The sequence below is a fragment of the Parus major genome, chromosome 2 (assembly GCF_001522545.3).
Source record: "Parus major isolate Abel chromosome 2, Parus_major1.1, whole genome shotgun sequence".
Classification (NCBI taxonomy): domain Eukaryota; kingdom Metazoa; phylum Chordata; class Aves; order Passeriformes; family Paridae; genus Parus; species Parus major.
Window position 1 is genome coordinate 81652304 of NC_031769.1, and position 7569 is coordinate 81659872.

A 7569-nucleotide genomic window follows, 5' to 3' on the forward strand; every position below is an offset into this window, starting at 1 on the left:
TGGCAGCATTTGCTCTTGTTAAACAATGTTTTTACCCTTAAAAACACTATCCCATCACTGCTGGGCTCACCCTTGGCCAGTGGTGGGTCCATCCTGGAGACATCTGACATTGGCTCTGTTAGATATGGGGGAAGTTTCTGTCAATTTCCCACAGAAGCCACTACTGCAGCCCCCGCACCAAAACCTTGCCACCCAAACACAACACATATCTTCAGAGCTAAATACAATTGTTAGTCATTTTTAATGGTCTGAACAAATTCTGGTAAAAAAAGGAAAAAACTTATTGGAACCAAGTTTTAATGAAAGAAATCCAAATGACAAAAATGGAACGCAATTTTTTTTTTGTTCCACTGAATCTGCTCTTCTTCTATAGCTTATATATCCAGAATGAAATAAAATTGTGGTATACTTGAATGTCAGCTAACGAATTTTTACAAAGGAATTAAGCTTTTTAAAACTAAAGAATGTGAGTCAGTAGAGTACGTTTAATCATGGACCAGATCAATAATCTTCAATAGTCAGTCTTGATTGATTAAGAGTTTTAAGATGTGGTTGTTTAGGTGGCATGTAGTGGTCTTGAATGTAGGGATTCATGTTGCTATGCACTAAACATAATGTTGACATTACTTATACATTTCACCTCCTATTCACAACAGTTACTTCATGTTTTCTCCTAGCCTAGATGAGACTTGAGCATGGCAGAAATGAGATTGATTAAGATCCATCTTGGGTGAAGTGGAGATGTTTTTTACTTTGGAATATTAGTAGTAAAACAAAGCAAGCAGGGATTATTCCACACAAACATTGTCTCAAATGTTTTTTTTATGCTTTAAAATGCATTAGTAGCTACAGCACAAAAGGCACCCATGGAACCCTGTGATAGATTGGCATTTAAGAAAACAAAGAGAAACACCTAAGGAAGTTAAAACCGCTGGAGGCTGATGGGAGTTTGTCTCTTAGCCAACAGCTGGCCATTTATAAGAATTGACAGCAGTTTTAACCATTGAAAAGTGAGATCAACCTGTGAACACCACCTTAAGATCTAAGCCTGGGAATTTCTTGGTCTCTTTGTTTCCTGGCTGTGAATGGTAACAGAGCTCTACCTGGCTCCTGTTCCCTTGCCCAGGCCATGTGGCCCGGGAAGGGGCTGGGCTGTGCCTGCCGCGGCTCCCTACTGGGAGATGGGGCCTGCAGGGCTTGCCCCGGGCTCTGGCCGGGCCAGGCCAGTCTCTGGCTCGGCTGCAGTTTTTGCTGTGACTGAATTCACCAGAGACTGCCGAGTAAAGAAAGAAAAAAAAAACTCTTGGCCTGCAGCGGGCTGAGACAGTGACCACACTCTCCAGAGCAGCCATGAAGAATCTTCCATCGCAGACAGCTCCAGCTGCTGCTCCGGCAGAGATCACAGAACTATCTACAAAAGCCTGGGCAAGATTTTAACCCTTTCATTACCCAGATGAGACTTGCAGATTAATCCTTCTTTCCAGAGAGAGAAAGAGAGAGTAATCAACATGTAAAGAGACCTTATAAACTATCAGAGACAGTAAAGAAAAAAAGCTTCAGAAGAGGTAGAGAATAAGGAGATGCTTTATAAGCTGAAATATTTTTCTGTTGAAGCTATGGAGATGGACAATAGTGTCCTGAAAAAACTCCTTTAATTCATGACAGAGTATATTGGGAGGAATACAGTAGTTCAAAGTGTGGATTTTGAGCAAAAAGTAAAGTAGCTGAGATAGAGTGAGGTGCTGGAAAGAAGGGGAGAAGTAATAGTTGAAGATTTGGGGCTGCTTGAGTCAAAGAGAAAACTTCTGTTTTCCAGGAAAGCTCACAGAGACAGATGAAAAGAACTTTTGCCTTTGAATAACTCATCCTCAAAATGACATCCCTAGACTCATTGACCCATGCACACCTCAGAGTGATGTGAAATGGGAGGAGTGAACTGATGACAGGATTTCCAGGCAGCTGGCTTCAGAAAAATAGAAAGCTATAACAGAAATAGTTTTCTTGTGAGAAACTCCATAGATTAGCAGAAGAAAGACTTCTGTTTCTCTACAAAGACTGATGAAAAGACTCCAGCAGGAATTGGGACTGTTTTAAACACCAAAGTTCCAAAGTTTTTTGTCTCTATGTTGTCATGTAAACAAGGGAATGGTTGGGTAGTGCGGGAGAAAAGGGTTGTTCTGGAGGTTTTATTCCAGTGTTCTTATTCTTGTAGTTTTTGTTAATAAACTTTCTTTATTCCTTTTAAGTTTAAAGCCTGCTTTGCTCTTGTTCTAATCCATATCTCACAGCAAAAAAATAACTAAGTTTTCTAGTAATTCTTTAATTACTGCTTTAAAACCACGACAGACCCTTAGTCCTGTCTATGAGAGACACCCAGGCTATTCAATACATCCAGAGTTTTCTAATATTGAAATGACTAGGCATGGGTCAAAGATATTTTGACTGAAATGAGAATACTTTAGATAAGGATTTTGGTTTCAGGTATGCAGATCAAGTGAGCAAGCATTTCAAGTCTATGAAGAGTATCAGTTACCTGACTACAGTTTTTATATGCTTCTTTCCATTGCCAGCTTCCTCTTTCTTCAACAAAATCCATCAAAGAGCTGGTTCTATGTGGGATTTTCTAGTTTTAGTACTACCTCTTGAAACTCTAAACACCAAAGGTTTTGCACAACATCATTGCTAATATGAAACATTTCCCAGAATTTTTTGTCATGGGAATTCTACTAGGAATGAGTTGCATAGATAGCCTTTAACAGTTACATTTTAATCTTAGCCTTGCAGCTGATGGACCTGGGGACATGGAGGTGCAGCAGTGTCACTGCTTTAGGAAATTTGGTTCTTCATTCAAAATGTGAAGATTTTGTTTCTGGATTAACACTTGACTTAATGAATTTATCTAAGACAGGTCACTGAACAATACAGTTACCTGAGGTAAAGAAACCATGGTTTAGTACATCTAAATTTTCATGTAAATAGAACAAGCTTAGCATCTGAGCCAGTCAATGACTGAGCATATTTCTTTCCCTGGCTATAATAAGGACATGCTGGTATGAATGATTTTAAGACCTAAAGTTGCCTAGTTCGACTATTTAACAGTAAAGAATTTCATTAGGTTTTGGTGTGAATTTTCTAGCTAAATCCTTCAGGCGTTTCTGCCTTCTTCACTAATATTGCCATTTACTGTGATATTTTGGTGATTTAGTGACTAAACAGATTTAATCTTTTTCCTCTAAGGCAATATATTTACTACAACTTTTTTTTTGTTTTTTACCTTCTTCTCATTCTTCAGTATTATCTTCATTCATTTAAATGAACAGGACTAGGAAATCAGCACATGGAGAACTGAAAGGCAGCTGTTTATGAAACCTTCTATCCACAGGGACCTACATCGACTATCTACTTCTTGTGGTGATGAAAATTGCTCCAAGGATGAAGTTACAGCTGTTTGATCCCACTAGAGACATAAAGATCCTACAACAAGAAGACCAATGGGTTGTTAAACCTGGGCAATATTTTAGAGGATTCAAGAGAAAATCGTCTTTTCAAGAGAATGAGTACCTTCTTAAAAGGATATGAAGGAGATTTGTGTCAGAAACCATATTGGACAGTAATTATCCTAATATTAGTAAAAAAATCCATTAACTTTCAGAAACATGTTGGGAGTTTCTTTTCCATTCCTTTCAAAAAAGGAGAGTTCATCTCTGTCATGTTTTACTAGCTGTTCTAATTCCAGCACCAGTATTTTTTTTTGTTTACACAAGCTCATGTGTGCAGCTGTGTATTGATGGTGTTCTGCTGTTCTGTATGCTGTAAGATGTGTTTATGACAACAGTGCTTTTTCTTAAACAAATATGTCATTATTTCTGAAATATTCAGCTGTTTTTTGGCTATATTTGGAGTTCATCTGTTTGTGAAGTTATTTGTGAACTGCATTAATTCTATTTTATGTTTAAATGTGTTAAGTCTTCTGTTAATAGAACGATTATTTTTAGGGTGAAATCTTTAATATATTCCCTTTATTGTCCTTTAATGTTTTCCCCAAAGTTGTTATTAAGCAAAGGAACACATTGGTACAGCTACAAGGCAGCCTATGCACAATTCAAAAATAGCTAAGTTCAAGTGAGCAAACCAGTGTGAATTCATTAAATAGTGACATTATTTTACTTACTGTATTAATGGCTGTTCTCTTGACTATCATTCTATTTGCTGGTCTGAAAACAGACAAAATCTCTACACCAGTTTCAAACAAGCAGTTTCAAACCTGCCCCTATGCTGCTTATGAGTAGCACTGCATCTATCCAGCCCCAACCTACTCACACGTATTTCACCAGTGAAAGCAGAAGCTATTCCAGTGAAACATCTAAGTGCCCTGTTTAAATTATGCTTAGAACCCTTCCAGCTTCAAATGGTAAGATATAAATTTTGTGGTTCTATATGTGGATGATGAAGAAACCCTAGTGAAACCACTGCAGCTTGACTTTAGAAATGGCTGTGGTTTAAGAAAATACTTGCAGCTCATACAGAGGATTGACAGCCATAGGAAAGACCACATACGTTCTCAGTCAACAGGGAGTAGTTCACCGCTGGCTATAACATGTTTACTTTCAGCCTGTGTAAAGTTTTGTGTGGGGGTCTCCAGGTCTCAAAGAGACAAGAGCAGTTGTCAGTTCCAGTAAAGCTGTTTATTGTATGAATGCATCAGTCTCGAAGGCAGAGAGTTCAGAGTATTAAAGTCCATGCTAAAAGCTTTCTGGCATAGGGTCCCAATATGTTGAGCAGCAGCTGGCATAAAGTTCCCTTGATCTAGATGGCAGCAGAAGCAGTTTTTTCTTCTTTCTGTGTTGTGATGTTTATGATGATCTGTTGTTGTCCTTCTTCCTCTTCTTTGTGGTGTGATCTCTCTTTTTCACCCCAATACAGGGGATTGTACTGGATTAATAAATCATCCAATCAGCTAAAAACACAATTCTAAAACATTCTTTCTATGCCAATCTATACTTAATTCTTAATGTACAAAAGCAGTGTCAGTCCTTACCTAAATTCTACGTATAGAGCATTATCTGTTTATGTGAATATCTTTATCTGTCCTATCTAGAAATGAAAGCTATGTTTTCATTATGTCTAGAGCTAAGTTAATTTTGTAAAGGGTAATACTACTGAACTTTAAACTAGGCTTTAGGGCTTTTTACTAGCTAACACAGTCTCCTTAGGCACTTAAGATATATTTCTACTTACTTAAAACTAAAACCTACACTCTTATTTCATGTCTGTGTGGTTTAATATATTTTAGTTCCTTTCTCTCTCTGAGGGACTCAGAGGGGCTTTTATTTCAGATTCCAACAAGCCTATCTTCAGATCAGTATTGTGTTGGTCTCTATTCCTTGAATAGAAGAGAAAAAAATAGAGTAGAAATATGTTTTGCCAGAGCTTTGACCATCACTGTTAATATGATCGTGTACAGCAATATTTGGCAATATGATAGAGACAAACCAGAGAAGATGCAAGCCTTTTGACTAAATGTAAAGACGGGCACCAAAGAGCTCTTGCTATTATTTTTTTCAACAAAGCCCTATGCTAGAGAATCCTTTCTAGGTATGCACCCAAGATGAAACATTCTTGAGTGCAATATGAGATCACTGCTCCAGAATGTACAGAAGTACAGAAGGTACTCATCAGATGGTGGGATGTCATGCTTCTTAAGCCTGCCCTGACAGAAATGTTGGATGTTGGCCTTGGTCCTTCCTCTTTAGCATCAAATGCCAATAGCTTTTTACTCTATGTAAATAAATAGATGCACTGACAGAAAAAAATAAAACCCAGTTCTTATACTAAAAACCTCTTATTTCTATATGTGACTCTTGTCTCTTGTTCATCCATGGTATAACACCAAGGAGAGTCTGGCCCCATCTTCTTTACATTCTCCCATCAGGTGTTTATACACATTTAGTACTCTTAAGCCTAATCCTCTCCTGGTTGAGCAATCCCAACTCAGCCTCTCCCCATATCAGGAGTCACTAATATCTTCAGCTAAATAATCCACAAATTTAATTACAAAAATATTTTCAGAGCAGTTCTGGGGTTTTCTTTTTCTTTTTATTTTCCTTTTTCTTTTTCTTTTTCTCTTTCTCTTTTTCCTTTTTCCTTTTCCTTTTTCTCTTTCTCTTTTTCCTTTTTCCTTTTCTCTTTTTCTTTTATTTCCTGTTCTAATACAACAGCTGCCAGCAACTTTAACTAAACATGAGGCTGTCAAGCAGAGCAAAAACCAAAAACCAAAGAGTTGGCATTCTCCAGTACTTTTTACAGGGCAGTTTTTTCCACAGCTGCTGTATCTTGTCAGAAAAGCAGTAAAAGTATGTTCCTAACAGTGACCAAATGACAAGTGATCCAAAAGAGCTGGGAAGGCTGTCAATATTTTTAATTAATAACTACCTTCTTAGCATATATAATCTCTGCGTCTTCTGAAGGTGCTTTGCTCCTGTGACAGACGTCTTGTTCCTGACAACATAGCCCTGTTTCTCTCATGATCTTCTGGGGTGCATCACAGTCTGTATTTCCACCATAGTCTAAGATGGCATCCCTCAGCAACTCAAAATTAATGTTTTCTCTTTTTTTCATTTAGAGTGATGCCTTTATAATTTTTATACACGTCATAAATAGCCATAGAATTTGAGTGCTGATGCCACAAACTCTACAGTGAAGTGCTTGTCTAGCAGCAGCTCACTCATCAGGTCACCTAATCAGTCACCAAGTTTGGGGTGTTTGGTCCCCTAAACAATTTATGAAAATCTTCAGAGGCTGTGTCATGATAAAATTGGTGCTATTGGAGGGCACCTAAGATGTCATAAAGCTCTAAGCCTGTGCGTGCAGGGGCAAAGCAAGTTACCAAGATGTTACTGCTGTGTTCTAGGGTCACACCCCTTTTGACGCTGCCATGCAGATACTTTTTTTGGTAAAGTTATTAGAATGTTGTTGTTAGTTTATGTTAGTAGTTGATAGCTTGAAATGTATCTTTTCCCCTATTTCAGTGGTGATTCCCTCCCCCCCCCCCCCCTTTTCTTTCTCCTATTGTTTACCTGAAGTCAGGTTACCATGGTTACTGAAGATTTTCTCCTCAGCCCCAAGGCGAGAGGCTGGATAGAGTAAAGAGAGGACCCTGCTGGCATTTCCAGCTGCTTGAAATTTCTTTAACCCAGGAAAGCACGGGTTTGGGAGAAGAGAGATCCTTCTTTCCAACACGGAAGTTTGTAACTTTGTTTTTCCTGTCCCAGAATGCCTCTGAGCTATGGAAGCTGAGAGGGCATTCTTACCTTCCCTTTCTTTCCCCCCTGTGCTGCCAGGAAACCAAGCCCCCCTCTCTCCGCCTCTGCCCCTCTGTGGAGAATACTCCTACACCTTTGTGGGCATTTGAAGAAGTTGGTGTCTGTTATTTCATATCTTGGTGTGTGTAACCTTGATTTGTAGAAAGTTTGTAAGATGTACTAACTGAGAAAAATAACTGGTTCTTTCTCTGATGTTCCCTCTGTGATAAATATAGCATTGGATAAAAATTCGTGAAGGGGAATAAAG

General features: G+C 38.5%; 1 long non-coding RNA gene across 1 annotated transcript; it reads right to left on the minus strand.

The window, feature by feature from the left end:
• Positions 1-4666: 4666 nt before the first annotated feature.
• On the minus strand, positions 4667-7288 carry LOC107200940. Its single transcript, XR_001519875.2, has 2 exons — positions 7077-7288; positions 4667-4932 (listed from the first exon to the last, which is right to left on the minus strand). It is a non-coding gene; the product is annotated as an uncharacterized LOC107200940 (long non-coding RNA).
• Positions 7289-7569: the final 281 nt, after the last annotated feature.